Source organism: Panulirus ornatus, chromosome 10 (assembly GCF_036320965.1).
Source record: "Panulirus ornatus isolate Po-2019 chromosome 10, ASM3632096v1, whole genome shotgun sequence".
In the NCBI taxonomy this organism is placed as follows: Eukaryota; Metazoa; Arthropoda; class Malacostraca; order Decapoda; family Palinuridae; genus Panulirus; species Panulirus ornatus.
In genome coordinates, this window is record NC_092233.1 from 1,545,772 (window position 1) to 1,567,370 (window position 21,599).

The 21,599-nt window shown below is 41.3% G+C and overlaps 1 protein-coding gene across 1 annotated transcript in view; it reads left to right on the plus strand.

The window, feature by feature from the left end:
- The first annotated feature begins 631 nt into the window (after positions 1–631).
- Positions 632–21,599, plus strand: part of LOC139750723 (single insulin-like growth factor-binding domain protein-2) — a 47,241-nt gene continuing 26,273 nt past the window's right edge. Inside the window, exon 1 of the mRNA XM_071665404.1 lies at positions 632–937. The gene's annotated coding sequence lies outside the window, so the exon portion shown is untranslated. The remainder of the gene's footprint in view (positions 938–21,599) is intronic.

Genomic DNA, 21,599 nt, shown 5'->3' on the forward strand with positions numbered 1-21,599 from the left:
TCCTTGATAAGTATTATCACTGCGGTTTGTGTATATCTAAATGTGTTTCTCTGATAAAAATTCTATTAAAATGTTGGTGTTGAGAGGGTGAAGAAGTTACTAGCATTATGTTTAGAGTGTGTTGGCTGCCACACCTGCTTGGCCACATGTCTGGACATGACATATTACAATACTATAAATTCCTCAGCCAGGAAGATGAAGGAGAGGGAGGATAAGGGGCAGGCCACACCCACCCACCCAGCCTCTCGTTCGTATCTTGTGAGGAGCCCAAGACTCGTCCCCACGGGTGTAATCGACAGCCTCTCCCTGGGACTCATGATGACCTGATCCCTCAAGCTTCTGTAGGGAAAGTCATGATGACGGAAGTTTCAGGACTTACTACTAATTTACCTCGTGATTATAAGTTTTTAAGTTCGTTTAAAAACGCTTTGAGACGGCAGTACTTTTTCTCTCTTGGGAAGATGTTTAGTCATATAAAGGTTCAACTTGTACTTTATCGTTGGAGTGCAGACCTTATGGCCCTGGTTCACTTCTTGGGAATGTTAATAAGTTTCACCTGTGTCAAGATGTAGTGGACCACATATCAATATAGCTGGCATTAAAGTGTAGAAATATGTTAGCGAAATGGCAACATCGCTACGGACGGCAAACTAGTCATATATTAACGAGTTTTCTTATGGCAAGCAACCTGGTGTACTCCCTTATATTCCATGATCTATACAGGAAGCTGGGAGTATTGTGAACATTCGTTTGGCTTCATAAAGTTGCTGGTGTTGGGCAACAACACCAACAACACACAGGAAAGTGTGCCACTTTGTGTTCTGTAGATCCGTCGTGTCAACACCAGGTCCAGCGGACAGCCTGGAGTCACATTATTCTGTGTGTGTGTGTTCATCTGTGAGGAAAACAGGCTGTAAACTTCTACATCTTTAGAGAGGTAAGTAAATCTCCTTGACAGTGCGCAGCAAGTTGTTCTGTTCACGGGTAATGAAAATGATTTGTGATGTGTGTGGAGTATGGTCCAGCGGCAACCTACCAACGCAGTCACAGGCTAAAACAGAAGTGACTGATGAATTGTGGTACAAGGGATGCCATGTAGGTAGGAGCGGTCGGCTGGCGGCCGCTCCGCTTACGTCATTAACCCGTACCATCACAACACCATGGCTCCCTGGGACCACCTGTCACCCTCTTGCGTACACGTATTGTACCCCCAGTCTACTCTCCATATTTACTTCCTCCACCTATCCGTAGACTTATGACCCCTTCACCTATACTGTCACTAAAATGTTTTGATGGTGTGTATATAAGCATCACAAAGCTCATGAACTAAAAAATCTGTTAACTTCCAAATAATGAGAATATATATATATATATATATATATATATATATATATATATATATATATATATATATATATATATATATATATATATATATATATATATATATATATATTTCCTATGAGTCCACGGGGAACTCTTAGGAAATATCTTGATCACGCGCAAAATTGTGATCCTTTCCAATATATATATATATATATATATATATATATATATATATATATATATATATATATATATATATATATATATATATATATATATATATATCAACTCTATCATATGCCTTCTCCAGATCCATAGATGCTACATACAAATCCATTTGCTTTTCTAAGTATTTCTCACATACATTCTTCAAAGCAAACACCTGATCCACACATCCTCTACCACTTCTGAAACCACACTGCTCTTCCCCAATCTGATGCTCTGTACATGCCTTCACCCTCTCAATCAATGCTCTGTGGAAGGTATTAAGAATATATGGTGTAGGAGGCAAGTTGTTAGAAGCAGTGAAAAGTTTTTATCGAGGATGTAAGGCATGTGTACGTGTAGGAAGAGAGGAAAGTGATTGGTTCTCAGTGAATGTAGGTTTGCGGCAGGGGTGTGTGATGTCTCCATGGTTGTTTAATTTGTTTATGGATGGGATTGTTAGGGAGGTAAATGCAAGAGTTTTGGAAAGAGGGGCAAGTATGAAGTCTGTTGGGGATGAGAGAGCTTGGGAAGTGAGTCAGTTGTTGTTCGCTGATGATACAGCGCTGGTGGCTGATTCATGTGAGAAACTGCAGAAGCTAGTGACTGAGTTTGGTAAAGTGTGTGAAAGAGAAAGTTAAGAGTAAATGTGAATAAGAGCAAGGTTATTAGGTACAGTAGGGTTGAGGGTCAAGTCAATTGGAAGGTAAGTTTGAATGGAGCAAAACTGGAGGAAGTAAAGTGTTTTAGATATCTGGGAGTGGATCTGGCAGCGGATGGAACCATGGAAGCGGAAGTGGATCATAGGGTGGGGGAGGGGGCGAAAATCCTGGCAGCCTTGAAGAATGTGTGGAAGTCGAGAACATTATCTCGGAAAGCAAAAATGGGTATGCTTGAAGGAATAGTGGTTCCAACAATGTTGTATGGTTGCGAGGCGTGGGCTATGGATAGAGTTGTGCGCAGGAGGATGGATGTGCTGGAAATGAGATGTTTGAGGACTGTGTGGTGTGAGGTGGTTTGATCGAGTAAGTAACGTAAGGGTAAGAGAGATGAGTGGAAATAAAAAGAGCGTGGTTGAGAGAGCAGAAGAGGGTGTTTTGAAATGGTTTGGGCACATGGAGAAAATGAGTGAGGAAAGATTGACCAAGAGGATATATGTGTCGGAGGTGCAGGGAACGAGAAGTGGGAGACCAAATTGGAGGTGGAAAGATGGAGTGAAAAAGATTTTGTGTGATCGGGGCCTGAACATGCAGGAGGGTGAAAGGAGGGTAAGGAACAGAGTGAATTGGATCGATGTGGTATACCGGGGTTGACGTGCTGTCAGTGGATTGAATCAGGGCATGTGAAGCGTCTGGGGTAAACCATGGAAAGCTGTGTAGGTATGTATATTTGCGTGTGTGGACGTGTATGTATATACATGTGTATGGGGGTGGGTTGGGCCATTTCTTTCGTCTGTTTCCTTGGGCTACCTCGCAAACGCGGGAGACAGCGAGAAAGAAAAAAAAAAAAAAAAAAAAATATATATATATATATATATATATATATATATATATATATATATATATATATATATATCCCCGTTTCCCGCGTTAGCCTTGTAGGACCGTGAAACACGAAAAATGCCACATCCGCTCACACACACAAACACACACACACACACACACACACACACACACACACATATATATACATATATATATATATATATATATATATATATATATATATATATATATATATATATATATATATATATATATATATATATTATTTATTTATTATACTTAGTCGCTGACTCCCGCGTTAGCGAGGTAGCGCAAGGAAACAGACGAAAGAATGGCCCAACCCACCCATATACACATGTATATACATAAACGCTCACGCTCGCATATATACATACCTATACATTTCAGCGTGTACATATATATATATATATATATATATATATATATATATATATATATATATATATATATATATATATATATATAGAAGGCGACTAGAGGAGACGGGAGCGGGGGGCCAAAAATCCTCCCCTCCTTGTATTTTTTAACTTTCTAAAATGGGAAACAGAAGAAGGAGTCACGCGGGGAGTGCTCATCCTCCTCGAAGGCTCAGACTGGGGTGTCTAAATGTGTGTGGATGTAACCAAGATGTGAAAAAAGGAGAGATAGGTAGTATGTTTGAGGAAAGGAACCTGAATGTTTTGGCTCTGAGTGAAACGAAGCTGAAGGGTAAAGGGGAAGAGTGGTTTGGGAATGTCTTTGGAGTAAAGTCAGGGGTTAGTGAGAGGACAAGAGCAAGGGAAGGAGTAGCACTACTCCTGAAACAAGAGTTGTGGGAGTATGTGATAGAATGTAAGAAAGTAAATTCTCGATTAATATGGGTAAAACTGAAAGTTGATGGAGAGAGATGGGTGATTATTGGTGCATATGCACCTGGGCATGAGAAGAAAGATCATGAGAGGCAAGTGTTTTGGGAGCAGATGAATGAGTGTGTTAGTGGTTTTGATGCACGCGACCGGGTTATAGTGATGGGAGATTTGAATGCAAAGGTGAGTAATGTGGCAGTTGAGGGAATAATTGGTATACATGGGGTGTTCAGTGTTGTAAATGGAAATGGTGAAGAGCTTGTAGATTTATGTGCTGAAAAAGGACTGGTGAGTTTGAATACCTGGTTTAAAAAGAGAGATATACATAAGTATACGTATGTAAGTGGGAGAGATGGCCAGAGAGCGTTATTGGATTACGTGTTAATTGATAGGCGCGCGAAAGAGAGACTTTTGGATGTTAATGTGCTGAGAGGTGCAACTGGAGGGATGTCTGATCATTGTCTTGTGGAGGCTAAGGTGAAGATTTGTATGGGTTTTCAGAAAAGAAGAGGAAATGTTAGGGTGAAGAGAGTGGTGAGAGTAAGTGAGCTTGGGAAGGAGATTTGTGTGAGGAAGTACCAGGAGAGACTGAGTACAGAATGGAAAAAGGTGAGAACAATGGAAGTAAGGGGAGTGGGGGAGGAATGGGATGTATATAGGGAATCAGTGATGGATTGCACAAAAGATGCTTGTGGCATGAGAAGAGTGGGAGGTGGGTTGATTAGAAAGGGTAGTGAGTGGTGGAATGAAGAAGTAAGATTATTAGTGAAAGAGAAGAGAGAGAGGCATTTCGACGATTTTTGCAGGGAAAAAATGAAATTGAGTGGGAGATGTATAAAAGAAAGAGACAGGAGGTCAAGAGAAAGGTGCAAGAGGTGAAAAAAGGGCAAATGAGAGTTGGGGTGAGAAAGAATCATTAAATTTTAGGGAGAATAAAAAGATGTTCTGGAAGGAGGTAAATAAAGTGCGTAAGACAAGGGAGCAAATGGGAACTTCAGTGAAGGGCGCAAATGGGGAGGTGATAACAAGTAGTGGTGATGTGAGAAGGAGATGGAGTGAGTATTTTGAAGGTTTGTTGAATGTGTTTGATGATAGAGAGGCAGATATAGGGTATTTTGGTCGAGGTGGTGTGCAAAGTGAGAGAGTTAGGGAAAATGATTTGTTAAACAGAGAAGAGGTAGTAAAAGCTTTGCGGAAGATGAAAGCTGGCAAGGCAGCAGGTTTGGATGGTATTGCAGTGGAATTTATTAAAAAAGGGGGTGACTGTATTATTGACTGGTTGGTAAGGTTATTTAATGTATGTATGACTCATGATGAGGTGCCTGAGGATTGGCGGAATGCGTTCATAGTGCCATTGTACAAAGGCAAAGGGGATGAGAGTGAGTGCTCAAATTACAGAGGTATAAGTTTGTTGAGTATTCCTGGTAAATTATATGGGAGGGTATTGATTGAGAGGGTGAAGGCATGTACAGAGCATCAGATTGGGGAAGAGCAGTGTGGTTTCAGAAGTGGTAGAGGATGTGTGGATCAGGTGTTTGCTTTGAAGAATGTATGTGAGAAATACTTAGAAAAGCAAATGGATTTGTATGTAGCATTTATGGATCTAGAGAAGGCATATGATAGAGATGACAGAGATGCTCTGTGGAAGGTAGTAAGAATATATGGTGTGGGAGGCAAGTTGTTAGAAGCAGTGAAAAGTTTTTATCGAGGATGTAAGGCATGTGTACGTGTAGGAAGAGAGGAAAGTGATTGGTTCTCAGTGAATGTAGGTTTGCGGCAGGGGTGTGTGATGTCTCCATGATTGTTTAATTTGTTTATGGATGGGGTTGTTAGGGAGGTAAATGCAAGAGTTTTGGAAAGAGGGGCAAGTATGAAGTCTGTCGGGGATGAGAGAGCTTGGGAAGTCAGGCAGTTGTTGTTCGCTGATGATACAGCGCTGGTGGCTGATTCATGTGAGAAACTGCAGAAGCTGGTGACTGAGTTTGGTAAAGTGTGTGAAAGAAGAAAGTTAAGAGTAAATGTGAATAAGAGCAAGGTTATTAGGTACAGTAGGGTTGAGGGTCAAGTCAATTGGGAGGTAAGTTTGAATGGAGAAAAACTGGCGGAAGTAAAGTGTTTTAGATATCTGGAAGTGGATCTGGCAGCGGATGGAACCATGGAAGCGGAAGTGGATCATAGGGTGGGGGAGGGGGCGAAAATCCTGGGAGCCTTGAAGAATGTGTGGAAGTCGAGAACATTATCTCGGAAAGCAAAAATGGGTATGTTTGAAGGAATAGTGGTTCCAACAATGTTGTATGGTTGCGAGGCGTGGGCTATGGATTGAGTTGTGCGCAGGAGGATGGATGTGCTGGAAATGAGATGTTTGAGGACAATGTGTGGTGTGAGGTGGTTTGATCGAGTAAGTAACGTAAGGGTAAGAGAGATGTGTGGAAATAAAAAGAGCGTGGTTGAGAGAGCAGAAGAGGGTGTTTTGAAATGGTTTGGGCACATGGAGAGAATGAGTGAGGAAAGATTGACCAAGAGGATATATGTGTCGGAGGTGGAGGGAACGAGGAGAAGTGGGAGACCAAATTGGAGATGGAAAGATGGATTGAAAGAGATTTTGTGTGATCGGGGCCTGAACATGCAGGAGGGTGAAAGGAGGGCAAGGAATAGAGTGAATTGGAGAGATGTGGTATACAGGGGTTGACGTGCTGTCAGTGGATTGAATCAAGGCATGTGAAGCGTCCGGGGTAAACCATGGAAAGCTGTGTAGGTATGTATATTTGTGTGTGTGGACGTGTGTATGTACATGTGTATGGGGGGGGTTGGGCCATTTGTTTCGTCTGTTTCCTTGCGCTACCTCGCAAACGCGGGAGACAGCGACAAAGTATAAAAAAAAAAAAAAAATATATATATATATATATATATATATATATATTTTTGTTTTTTTTTTTGTTTTTGCTTTGTCGCTGTCTCCCGCGTTTGCGAGGTAGCGCAAGGAAACAGACGAAAGAAATGGCCCAACCCACTCCCATACACATGCCTTGATTCAATCCACTGACAGCACGTCAACCCCGGTATACCACATCGCTCCAATTCACTCTATTCTTTGCCCTCCTTTCACCCTCCTGCATGTTCAGGCCCCGATCACACAAAATCTTTTTCAATCCATCTTTCCATCTCCAATTTGGTCTCCCACTTCTCCTCGTTCCCTCCACCTCCGACACATATATCCTCTTGGTCAATCTTTCCTCACTCATTCTCTCCATGTGCCCAAACCATTTCAAAACACCCTCTTCTGCTCTCTCAACCACGCTCTTTTTATTTCCACATATCTCTCTTACCCTTACATTACTTACTCGATCAAACCACCTCACACCACACATTGTCCTCAAACATCTCATTTCCAGCACATCCATCCTCCTGCGCACAACTCTATCCATAGTCCACGCCTCGCAGCCATACAACATTGTTGGAACCACTATTCCTTCAAACATACCCATTTTTGCTTTCCGAGATAATGTTCTCGACTTCCACACATTCTTCAAGGCTCCCAGAATTTTCGCCCCCTCCCCCACCCTATGATCCACTTCCGCTTCCATGGTTCCATCCGCTGCCAGATCCACTCCCAGATATCTAAAACACTTCACTTCCTCCAGTTTTTCTCCATTCAAACTCACCTCCCAATTGAATTGACCCTCAACCCTACTGTACCTAAGAACCTTGCTCTTATTCATATTTACTCTTAACTTTCTTCTTTCACACACTTTACCAAACTCAGTCACCAGCTTCTGCAGTTTCTCACATGAATCAGCCACCAGCGCTGTATCATCAGCGAACAACAACTGACTCACTTCCCAAGCTCTCTCATCCCCAACAGACTTCATACTTGCCCCTCTTTCCAAAACTCTTGCATTCACCTCCCTAACAACCCCATCCATAAACAAATTAAACAACCATGGAGACATCACACACCCCTGCCGCAAACCTACATTCACTGGGAACCAATCACTTTCCTCTCTTCCTACACGTACACATGCCTTACATCCTCGATAAAAACTTTTCACTGCTTCTAACAACTTGCCTCCCACACCATATATTCTTAATACCTTCCACAGAGCATTTTTGCAGGGAAAAAATGAAATTGGGTGGGAGACGTATAAAAGAAAGAGACAGGAGGTCAAGAGAAAGGTTCAAGAGGTGAAAAAAAGGGCAAATGAGAGTTGGGGTGAGAGAGTATCATTAAATTTTAGGGAGAATAAAAAGATGTTCTGGAAGGTGGTAAATAAAGTGCGTAAGACAAGGGAGCAAATGGGAACTTCAGTGAAGGGCGCAAATGGGGAGGTGATAACAAGTAGTGGTGATGTGAGAAGGAGATGGAGTGAGTATTTTGAAGGTTTGTTGAATGTGTTTGATGATAGAGTGGCAGATATAGGGTGTTTTGGTCGAGGTGGTGTGCAAAGTGCGAGGGTCAGGGAAAATGAGTTGGTAAACAGAGAAGAGGTAGTAAAAGCTTTGCGGAAGATGAAAGCCGGCAAGGCAGCAGGTTTGGATGGTATTGCAGTGGAATTTATTAAAAAAGGGGGTGACTGTATTGTTGACTGGTTGGTAAGGTTATTTAATGTATGTATGACTCATGGTGAGGTGCCTGAGGATTGGCGGAATGCGTGCATAGTGCCATTGTACAAAGGCAAAGGGGATAAGAGTGAGTTCTCAAATTACAGAGGTATAAGTTTGTTGAGTATTCCTGGCAAATTATATGGGAGGGTATTGATTGAGAGGGTGAAGGCATGTACAGAGAATCAGATTGGGGAAGAGCAGTGTGGTTTCAGAAGTGGTGTGGTAGAGGATGTGTGGATCAGGTGTTTGCTTTGAAGAATGTATGTGAGAAATACTTAGAAAAGCAAATGGATTTGTATGTAGCATTTATGGATCTGGAGAAGGCATATGATAGAGTTGATAGAGATGCTCTGTGGAAGGTATTAAGAATATATATATATATATAAATATATATATATATATATATATATATATATATATATATATATATATATATATATATATATATATATATATATATATATATATATATATATATATATATATATATATATATATATAAAAGGGAAGGGAGCGGGAGGCTGGAAATCCTCCCCTCTCGTTTTTTTTTTTTTTTTCTTCCAAAAGAAGGAACAGAGAAGGGGGCCAGGTGAGGATGTTCCCTCAAAGACCCAGTCCTCTGTTCTTAACGCTACCTCGCTTTCGCGGGAAATGGCGAATAGTATGAAAGAAAAGAAAGATATATATTTATGTATATATATATATATATATATATATATATATATATATATATATATATATATATATATATATATATATATATATATTTATATATATATATATATATATATATATATATATATATATATATATATATATATATATATATATATATATATATATATATATATATATATATATATTTTTTTTTTTTTTTTTTTTTTAATTTTCCAAAAGAAGGAACAGAGAAGGGGGCCAGGTGAGGATATTCCCTCAAAGGCCCAGTCCTCTGTTCTTAACGCTACCTCGCTATCGCGGGAAATGGCGAATAGTATGAAAAAAAAAAAAAAAATATATATATATATATATATATATATATATATATATATATATATATATATATATATATATATATTTATTTATTTTGCTTTGTCGCTGTCTCCCGCGTTAGCGAGGTAGCGCGAGGAAACAGACGAAAGAATTGGCCAACCCACCCACATACACATGTATATACATACATGTCCACACACGCAAATATACATCCCTATGCATCTCATTGTATACATATATATACACACACAGACATATACATATATACACATGTACATAATTCATACTGTCTGCCTTTATTCATTCCCATCGCCACCTCGCCACACATGGAATAACAACCCCCTCCCCCCTCATGTGTGCGAGGAAGCGCTAGGAAAAGACAACAAAGGCCACATTCGTTCACACTCAGTCTCTAGCTGTCATGTAATAATGCACCGAAACCACAGCTCCCTTTCCACATCCAGGCCCCACACAACTTTCCATGGTTTACGCCAGACGCTTCACATGCCCTGGTTCAATCCATTGACAGCATGTCGACCCCGGTGTACCACATCGTTCCAATTCACTCTATTCCTTGCACGCCTTTCACCCTCCTACATGTTCAGGCCCCGATTACTCAAAATCTTTTTCACTCCAACTTTCCACCTCCAATTTGGTCTCTCACATCTCCCCGTTCCCTCCACCTCTGACACATATATCCTCTTGGTCAATCTTTCCTCACTCTTTCTTTCCATGTGCCCAAACCATTTCAAAACACCCTCTTCTGCTCTCTCAACCACACTCTTTTTATTACTTCACATCTCTCTTACCCTGTTATTACTAACTCGATCAAACCACCTCACACCAGATATTGTCCTCAAACATTTCCAGCTCATTTCTTGCACATCCACACTCCTGCGCACAACTCTATCCATAGCCCACGCCTCGCAACCATACAACATTGTTGAAACCACTATTCCTTCAAACATACCCATTTTTGCTTTCCGAGATAATGTTCTCGACTTTCACACATTCTTCAAGGCTCCCAGAACTTTTGCCCCCTCCCCCACCCTATGATTCACTTCCGCTTCCATGGTTCCATCCACTGCTAAATCCACTCCCAGATATCTAAAACACTTCACTTCCTCCAGTTTTTCTCCATTCAAACTTACCTCCCAATTGACTTCATCCAATCCTACTGTAACTTATAACCTTGCTCTTATTCACATTTACTCTGAGCTTTCTTCTTTCACATACTTTACCAAACTCAGTCACCAGTTTCTGCAGTTTCTCACATGAATCAGCCACCAGCGCTGTATCATCAGCGAACAACTGGCTCATTTCCCAAGCTCTCTCATCTACAACATAGTGCATACTTACCCTCTTTCCAAAACTTTTGCATTCACCTCCCTAACAACCCCATCCATAAACCAATCAAACAACCATGGAGACCACACACCCCTGTCGCAAACCTACATTCATTGAGAACCAATCACTTTCCTCTCTTCCTACACGTACGCATGCCTTACAACCTCGATAAAAACTTTTCACTGCTTCTAACAACTTGCCTCCCACACCATATATTCTTAATACCTTCCATAAAGCATCTCTATCAACTCTATCATAAGCCTTCTCCAGATCCAGAAATGCTACATACAAATCCATTTGCTTTTCTAAGTATTTCTCACATACATTCTTCAACTCAAACACCTGATCCACACATCCTCTAACCCTCTCAATCAATACGCTCCCATATAATTTCCTAGGAATACTCAACAAACTTATACCTCTGTAATTTGAGCACTCACTCTTATCCCCTTTCCCTTTGTACATTGGCACTATGCAAGCATTCCGCCAATCCTCAGGCACCTCACCATGAATCATACATACATTAAATAACCTTACCAACCAGTCAACAATACAGTCACCCCCTTTTTTAATGAATTCCACTGCAATACCATCCAAACCTGCTGCCTTGCCGGCTTTCATCTTCCGCAAAGCTTTTACTACCTCTTCTCTGTTTACCAAATCATTTTCCCTAACCCTCTCACTTTGCACACCACCTCGACCAAAATACCCTATATCTGCCACTCTATCATCAAACACATTCAACAAACCTTCAAAATACTCACTCTATCTCCTTCTCACATCACCACTACTTGTTATCACCTCCCTATTTGCCCCCTTCACTGAAGTTTCCATTTGCTCCCTAGTTTTACGCACTTTATTTGCCTCCTTCCAAAACATCTTTTTATTCTCCCTAAAATTTAATGATACTCTTTCACCCCAACTCTCATTTGCCCTCTTTTTCACCACTTGCACCTTTCTCTTGACCTCTTGTCTCTTTTTTTTATACATCTCCCAGTTATTTGCATTTTTCCCTGCAAAAATAGTCCAAATGCCTCTCTCTTCTCTTTCGCTAATAATCTTACTTCTTCATCCCACCACTCACTACCCTTTCTAATCAACCCACCTCCCACGCTTCTCATGCCACAAGCATCTTTTGCGTAAGACATCACAGCTTCCCTAAATACATCCCATTCCTCCCCCACTCCCCTTACTTCTTTTGTTCTCACTTTTTTCCATTCTGTACTCATTCTCTCCTGGTACTTCCCCACACAAGTCTCCTTCCCAAGCTCACTTACTCTCACCACTCTCTTCTCCCCAACATTCTCTCTTCTTTTCTGAAAACCCATACAATTCTTCACCTTCGCCTCCACAAGATAATGATCAGACATTCGTCCAATTGCACCTCTCAGCACATTAACATCCAAAAGTCTCTCTTTCGCGCGTCTATCAATTAAATTATTCCCTCAACTGCCACATTACTCACCTTTGCATTCAAATCACCCATCATCATAACCCGGTCTTGTGTATCAAAACCACTAACACACTCATTCAGCTGCTCCCAAAGCATTTGCCTTTCATGATCGTTCTTTTCATGCCCAGGTGCATATGCACCAATGATCACCCATCTCTCTCCATCAACTCTCAGTTTTACCGATATCAATTTAGAATTTACTTTCTTACACTCTTTCACTTACTCCCACAACTCCTGTTTCAGGAGTAGTGCTACTCCTTCCCTTGCTCTTGTCCTCTCACTAACCCCTGACTTTACTCCCAAGACATTCCCAAACCACTCTTCCTCTTTACCCTTGAGCTTCGTTTCACTCAGAGCCAAAACATTCAGGTTCCTTTCCTCAAATACACTACCTATACATATATATATATATATATATATATATATATATATATATATATATATATATATATATATATATATATATATATATTTATATATATATATATATATATATATATATATATATATATATATATATATATATATATATATATATATATATATATATATATATATTTTTTTTTTGTCGCTGTCTCCCGCGTTTGCGAGGTAGCGCAAGGAAACAGACGAAAGAAATGGCCCAACCCACCCCCATACACATGTATATACATACATCCACACACGCAAATATACATACCTACACAGCTTTCCATGGTTTACCCCAGACGCTTCACATGCCCTGATTCAATCCACTGACAGCGCGTCAACCCCGGTATACCACATCGCTCCAATTCACTCTATTCCTTGCCCTCCTTTCACCCTCCTGCATGTTCAGGCCCCGATCACACAAAATCTTTTTCACTCCATCCTTCCACCTCCAAATTGGTCTCCCTCTTCTCCTCGTTCCCTCCACCTTCGACACATATATCCTCTTGGTCAATCTTTCCTCACTCATTCTCTCCATGTGCCCAAACCATTTCAAAACACCCTCTTCTGCTCTCTCAACCACGCTCTTTTTATTTCCACACATCTCTCTTACCCTTACGTTACTTACTCGATTAAACCACATCACACCACACATTGTCCTCAAACATCTCATTTCCAGCACATCCATCCTCCTGCGCACAACTCTATCCATAGCCCACGCCTCGCAACCATACAACATTGTTGGAACCACTATTCCTTCAAACATACCCATTTTTGCTTTCCGAGATAATGTTCTCGACTTCCACACATTCTTCAAGGCTCCCAGAATTTTCGCCCCCTCCCCCATCCTATGATCCATTTCCGCTTCCATGGTCCATCCGCTGCCAGATCCACTTCCAGATATCTAAAACACTTTACTTCCTCCAGTTTTTCTCCATTCAAACTCACCTCCCAATTGACTTGACCCTCAACCCTACTGTACCTAAGAACCTTGCTCTTATTCACATTTACTCTTAACTTTCTTCTTTCACACACTTTACCAAACTCAGTCACCAGCTTCTGCAGTTTCTCACATGAATCAGCCACCAGCGCTGTATCATCAGCGAACAACAACTGACTCACTTCCCAAGCTCTCTCATCCCCAACAGACTTCATACTTGCCCCTCTTTCCAAAACTCTTGCATTCACCTCCCTAACAACCCCATCCATAAACAAATTAAACAACCATGGAGACATCACACACCCCTGCCGCAAACCTACATTCACTGGGAACCAATCACTTTCCTCTCTTCCTACACGTACACATGCCTTACATCCTCGATAAAAACTTTTCACTGCTTCTAACAACTTGCCTCCCACACCATATACTCTTAATACCTTCCACAGAGCATTTTTGCAGGGAAAAAATGAAATTGAGTGGGAGACGTATAAAAGAAAGAGACAGGAGGTCAAGAGAAAGGTTCAAGAGGTGAAAAAAAGGGCAAATGAGAGTTGGGGTGAGAGAGTATCATTAAATTTTAGGGAGAATAAAAAGATGTTCTGGAAGGTGGTAAATAAAGTGCGTAAGACAAGGGAGCAAATGGGAACTTCAGTGAAGGGCGCAAATGGGGAGGTGATAACAAGTAGTGGTGATGTGAGAAGGAGATGGAGTGAGTATTTTGAAGGTTTGTTGAATGTGTTTGATGATAGAGTGGCAGATATAGGGTGTTTTGGTCGAGGTGGTGTGCAAAGTGCGAGGGTTAGGGAAAATGAGTTGGTAAACAGAGAAGAGGTAGTAAAAGCTTTGCGGAAGATGAAAGCCGGCAAGGCAGCAGGTTTGGATGGTATTGCAGTGGAATTTATCAAAAAAGGGGGTGACTGTATTGTTGACTGGTTGGTAAGGTTATTTAATGTATGTATGACTCATGGTGAGGTGCCTGAGGATTGGCGGAATGCGTGCATAGTGCCATTGTACAAAGGCAAAGGGGATAAGAGTGAGTTCTCAAATTACAGAGGTATAAGTTTGTTGAGTATTCCTGGCAAATTATATGGGAGGGTATTGATTGAGAGGGTGAAGGCATGTACAGAGCATCAGATTGGGGAAGAGCAGTGTGGTTTCAGAAGTGGTAGAGGATGTGTGGATCAGGTGTTTGCTTTGAAGAATGTATGTGAGAAATACTTAGAAAAGCAAATGGATTTGTATGTAGCATTTATGGATCTGGAGAAGGCATATGATAGAGTTGATAGAGATGCTCTGTGGAAGGTATTAAGAATATATGGTGTGGGAGGCAAGTTGTTAGAAGCAGTGAAAAGTTTTTATCGAGGATGTAAGGCATGTGTACGTGTAGGAAGAGAGGAAAGTGATTGGTTCTCAGTGAATGTAGGTTTGCGGCAGGGGTGTGTGATGTCTCCATGGTTGTTTAATTTGTTTATGGATGGGGTTGTTAGGGAGGTGAATGCAAGAGTTTTGGAAAGAGGGGCAAGTATGAAGTCTGTTGGGGATGAGAGAGCTTGGGAAGTGAGTCAGTTGTTCGCTGATGATACAGCGCTGGTGGCTGATTCATGTGAGAAACTACAGAAGCTGGTGACTGAGTTTGGCAAAGTGTGTGAAAGAAGAAAGTTAAGAGTAAATGTGAATAAGAGCAAGGTTATTAGGTACAGTAGGGTTGAGGGTCAAGTCAATTGGGAGGTGAGTTTGAATGGAGAAAAACTGGAGGAAGTGAAGTGTTTTAGATATCTGGGAGTGGATCTGGCAGCGGATGGAACCATGGAAGCGGAAGTGGATCATAGGGTGGGGGAGGGGGCGAAAATTCTGGGAGCCTTGAAGAATGTGTGGAAGTCGAGAACATTATCTCGGAGAGCAAAAATGGGTATGTTTGAAGGAAAAGTGGTTCCAACAATGTTGTATGGTTGCGAGGCGTGGACTATGGATAGAGTTGTGCGCAGGAGGATGGATGTGCTGGAAATGAGATGTTTGAGGACAATGTGTGGTGTGAGGTGGTTTGATCGAGTAAGTAACGTAAGGGTAAGAGAGATGTGTGGAAATAAAAAGAGCGTGGTTGAGAGAGCAGAAGAGGGTGTTTTGAAATGGTTTGGTCACATGGAGAGTATGAGTGAGGAAAGATTGACCAAGAGGATATATGTGTCGGAGGTGGAGGGAACGAGGAGAAGAGGGAGCCCAAATTGGAGGTGGAAAGATGGAGTGAAAAAGATTTTGTGTGATCGGGGCCTGAACATGCAGGAGGGTGAAAGGAGGGCAAGGAATAGAGTGAATTGGAGCGATGTGGTATACCGGGGTTGACGTGCTGTCAGTGGATTGAATCAAGGCATGTGAAGCGTCTGGGGTAAACCATGGAAAGCTGTGTAGGTATGTATATTTGCGTGTGTGGACGTATGTATATACATGTGTATGGGGGTGGGTTGGGCCATTTGTTTCGTCTGTTTCCTTGCGCTACCTCGCAAACGCGGGAGACAGCGAAAAAAAAAAAAAAAAAAAAAAAAAAAAATATATATATATATATATATATATATATATATATATATATATATATATTTTATACTTTGTCGCTGTCTCCCGCGTTTGCGAGGTAGCGCAAGGAAACAGACGAAAGAAATGGCCCAACCCCCCCCCCCATACACATGTATATACATACGTCCCACACGCAAATATACATACCTACACAACTTTCCATGGTTTACCCCAGACGCTTCACATGCCTAGATTCAATCCACTGACAGCACGTCAACCCCGGTATACCACATCGCTCCAATTCACTCGATTCCTTGCCCTCCTTTCACCCTCCTGCATGTTCAGGCCCCGATCACACAAAATCTTTTTCACTCCATCTTTCCACCTCCAATTTGGTCTCCCTCTTCTCCTCGTTCCCTCCACCTCCGACACATATAATCTCTTGGTCAATCTTTCCTCACTCATTCTCTCCATGTGCCCAAACCACTTCAAAACACCCTCTTCTGCTCTCTCAACCACGCTCTTTTTATTTCCACACATCTCTCTTACCCTTACGTTACTCACTCGATCAAACCACCTCACACCACACATTGTCCTCAAACATCTCATTTCCAGCACATCCATCCTCCTGCGCACAACTCTATCCATAGCCCACGCCTCGCAACCATACAACATTGTTGGAACCACTATTCCTTCAAACATACCCATTTTTGCTTTCCGAGATAATGTTCTCGACTTCCACACATTCTTGAAGGCCCCCAGAATTTTCGCCCCCTCCCCCACCCTATGATCCACTTCCGCTTCCATGGTTCCATCCGCTGCCAGATCCACTCCCAGATATCTAAAACACTTCACTTCCTCCAGTTTTTCTCCATTCAAACTCACCTCCCAATTGACTTGACCCTCAACCCTACTGTACCTAATAACCTTGCTGATGTCTCCATGGTTGTTTAATTTGTTTATGGATGGGGTTGTTAGGGAGGTAAATGCAAGAGTTTTGGAAAGAGGGGCAAGTATGAAGTCTGTTGGGGATGAGATAGCTTGGGAAGTGAGTCAGTTGTTGTTCCCTGATGATACAGCGCTGGTGGCTGATTCATGTGAGAAACTGCAGAAGCTGGTGACTGAGTTTGGTAAATATATATATATATATATATATATATATATATATATATATATATATATATATATATATATATATATATATATATATTCCCTGGGGATAGGGGAGAAAGAATACTTCCCACGTATTCCCTGCGTGTCGTAGAAGGCGACTAAAAGGGGAGGGAGAGGGGGGCTGGAAATCCTCCCCTCTCGTTTTTTTTTTAATTTTCCAAAAGAAGGAACAGAGAATTGGGCCAGGTGAGGGTATTCCCTCAAAGGCCCAGTCCTCTGTTCTTAACGCTACCTCGCTAATGCGGGAAATGGCGAATAGTTTGAAAGTTTGGTAAAGTGTGTGAAAGAAGAAAGTTAAGAGTAAATGTGAATAAGAGCAAGGTTATTAGGTACAGTAGGGTTGAGGGTCAAGTCAATTGGGAGGTGAGTTTGAATGGAGAAAAACTGGAGGAAGTGAAGTGTTTTAGATATCTGGGAGTGGATCTGGCAGCGGATGGAACCATGGAAGCGGAAGTGGATCATAGGGTGGGGGAGGGGGCGAAAATTCTGGGAGCCTTGAAAAATGTGTGGAAGTCGAGAACATTATCTCGGAAAGCAAAAATGGGTATGTTTGAAGGAATAGTGGTTCCAACAATGTTGTATGGTTGCGAGGCTTGGGCTATGGATAGAGTTGTGCGCAGGAGGATGGATGTGCTGGAATTGAGATGTTTGAGGACAATGTGTGGTGTGAGGTGGTTTGATCGAGTAAGTAACGTAAGGGTAAGAGAGATGTGTGGAAATAAAAAGAGCGTGGTTGAGAGAGCAGAAGAGGGTGTTTTGAAATGGTTCGGGCACATGGAGAGAATGAGTGAGGAAAGATTGTCCAAGAGAATATATGTGTCGGAGGTGGAGGGAACGAGGAGAAGAGGGAGACCAAATTGTAGGTGGAAAGATGGAGTGAAAAAGATTTTGTGTGATCGGGGCCTGAACATGCAGGAGGGTGAAAGGAGGGCAAGGAATAGAGTGAATTGGAGCGATGTGGTATACCGGGATTGATGTGCTGTCAGTGGATTGAATCAAGGCATGTGAAGCGTCTGGGGTAAACCATGGAAAGCTGTGTAGGTATGTATATTTGCGTGTGTGGACGTATGTATATACATGTGTATGGGGGTGGGTTGGGCCATTTCTTTCGTCTGTTTCCTTGCGCTACCTCGCAAACGCGGGAGACAGCGGCAAAAAAAAAAAAAAAAAAAAATATATATATATATATATATATATATATATATATATATATATATATATATATATATATATATATATAGCGGGGGGCTGGAAATCCTCCCCTCTCGTTTTTTTTTTCATTTTCCAAAAGAAGGAACAGAGGGGGCCAGGTGAGGATATTCCAAAAAAGGCCCAGTCCTCTGTTCTTAACGCTACCTCGCTAACGCGGGAAATGGCGAATAGTTTAAAAAAAGAAAAGATATATATATATATATATATATATATATATATATATATATATATATATATATATATATATATATATATATATATATATATATATATATATATATATATATATATATATGGGTGTGGAAAGGGAGCTGTAGTTTCGGTGCATTATACATGACAGCAAGAGACTGAATGTGAACGAATGCGGGCGGCCTTTGTTGTCTTTTCCTAGCGCTACTTCGCGCACATGCGGGGGAGGGGGTTTTCATTTCATGTGTGGCGGGGTGGCGACGGGAATGAATATGGGCACAAGTATGAATTATGTACATGTGTATATATGTAAATATCTGTGTATGTATATATATGTATACGTTGAATTGTATACTTTTGTATATGTGCATGTTTGGACGTGTATGTATTTACATTTGTATGTGGATGGGCTTTGTCATTCTTTCGTTTGTTTCCTTGTGCTACCTCGCTAACGCGGGAGACAGCGACAAAGTATAATAAGGAAATAGATTATATATATATATATATATATATATATATATATATATATATATATATATATATATATATATATATATATATATATATATATATATATATATTTCTAAAAGGGGAAACAGAAGAAGGAGTCAAGCGGGGAGTGCTTATCCTCCTCGAAGGCTCAGAATGGGGATGTTTGAATGTATGTGGATGTAACCAAGATGAGAAAAATGGAGAGCTAGGTAGTGTGTTTGAGGAAAGAAACTTGGTTGTTTTGGCTCTGAGTGAAACGAAGCTGAAGGGTAAAGAGTGTTTTGGGAATGTCTTGGGTGTAAAGTCAAGGGTTGCTGAGAGGACGAGAGCTAAGTAAGGAGTAGCACTCTTCTTGAAGTATGAGTTTTCGGAGTATGTTCTAGACTGACTTGGGTAAAACTGAAAGTGGATGAAGAGTGATGGGTGATTATTGTTGCTTATTCACCTGGTTATGAGAAGAGAGATCATGAAAGGCAAGTTTTTTGGGAGAAGCTGAGTGAGTGCGTCAGCAGCTTTGATGCACGAGACCGGCTTTTAGTGATGGGCGCTTTGAATGCGAAGGTGAGTAATGTGGCAGTTGAGGGTATAATTGGTGTACATCCGGTAGTCAGTGATGTGAATGGAAATGGTGAGAAGCTTGTGGACTTTTGTGCTTGAAAAAAGACTGATGATTGGGAATATCTGGTTTAAAAAGAGACATATACATAGATATAAGTATGTGAGTAGGAGAGATGGTCAAAGGGCATAATTGGATTATGTGTTTTTTTGATAGGCGTGTATAGGCGTGTACAGGAGAGACTTGGATGTTGAGAGGGGCAGCTGGAGGGATATCTGATCAATATCTTGTGGAGGCGAAGGTGAAGATTTGTATAGGTTTTCAAAGAAGAAGAGAGAATATTGGGGAGAGAGAGTGGTGAGAGTAAGTGAGCTTAGATAGGAGACTTGTGTGAGGAAATACCAGGGGAGATTGAGTGTAGAATGGCAAAAGATGAGAACAGATGACGTGAGGGGAGGGGATGAGGAATGAGGTGTATTTAGGGAAGCATTGATGGCTTGTGCAAAAGATGCATATGGCATGAGAAAGGTGGGAGTTGGTCTTATTAGAAAGGATATTGAGTGGTTGGATGAAGAAGTAAAGTTGCTAGTGAAAGAGAAAAGGGATCGTATGGACAATACTTGCAAGGAAGGAGTGCAAATGACTGGGAGATGTATAAAAGATAGCGGCAGGAGGTCAAGAGAAAGGTGCAAGGGTTGAAAAAGAGGGGAAATGAGAGTTGCGGTGAGAGAGTATCATTAAACTTTAGGGAGAATATAAAGATGTTTTGGAAGAAGGTAAATAACGTGCGTAAGACAAGACAGCAAATGGGAACATCGGTGAAGGGGGCTAATCGGGAGGTAATAACAAGTAGTGGTGAAGTGAGAAGGAAAGGGAGTGAGTATTTTGAAGGTTTGTTGAATGTGTGTGATAATAGAGTGGCAGATATAGGGTGTTTTGGTCGGAGTGGTGTGGGAAGTTAGAGGGTCAGGGAGAATGGTTTGTTTAAGAGAAAAGAGGTAGTGAAAGCTTTGCGGAAGATGAAATTCTGCAATGCGGTGGGTTTGGATGGTACCGCAATAGAATTTGTTAAGAAAGGTGAGAAAGATGACTGTGTTGTGATTGGTTGGTATGAATATTCGTTGTATGTATGGATCATGTTGAAATGCCTGAGGATTGGCGGAATGCATGCACAATGCCACTGTACAAAGGCAAAGGGGATAAAGGTGAGTGTTCTTACAACAGAGGCATAAGCTGCATCCGTGCACTTGCATTCTTTAGCTCTCGTGTGTGATGCACCGAAACTCCCAGCTCCCTATCCATACCCAGACCCACAAACCTTTCCATGCTCAACCCTTGGCACTTCACATGTCCTAGTTCAGTCCATTGACAGCGCGTCAACCCCTGTATACCATCATTCCAATGTATTCATCCTGTGCATGTTTAGTCCACGATTACTTAAAATGATTTTCACTTCATTCTTCCATTTCCAATTTAGTCTCTCCTTTTCCCTTGTTCCCTCCACTTCAGACACATATATCCTCTTTGTCAACCTTTTCTCGTTCATTCTTTCTAAAGCATTGTAGCACACTCTCAGCTTTCCCAACCACAGTCTTGTTATTACCACACATCTCTCTTACCCTTCCATTACTTACTCGATCAAACCACCTCACACCACATACTGACATATTGTCCGTAAACATTTCATATCCAACACATACCCCCTCCTGTGTATAGTCTTATCCTTAGCCCAGGCCTCACATCGATATGATAATGTTCAGATTACTCTGCCGTCAAACATACCCATGTTTGTCATCCGAGACAACGATATCTCTTTCCACACATTCCG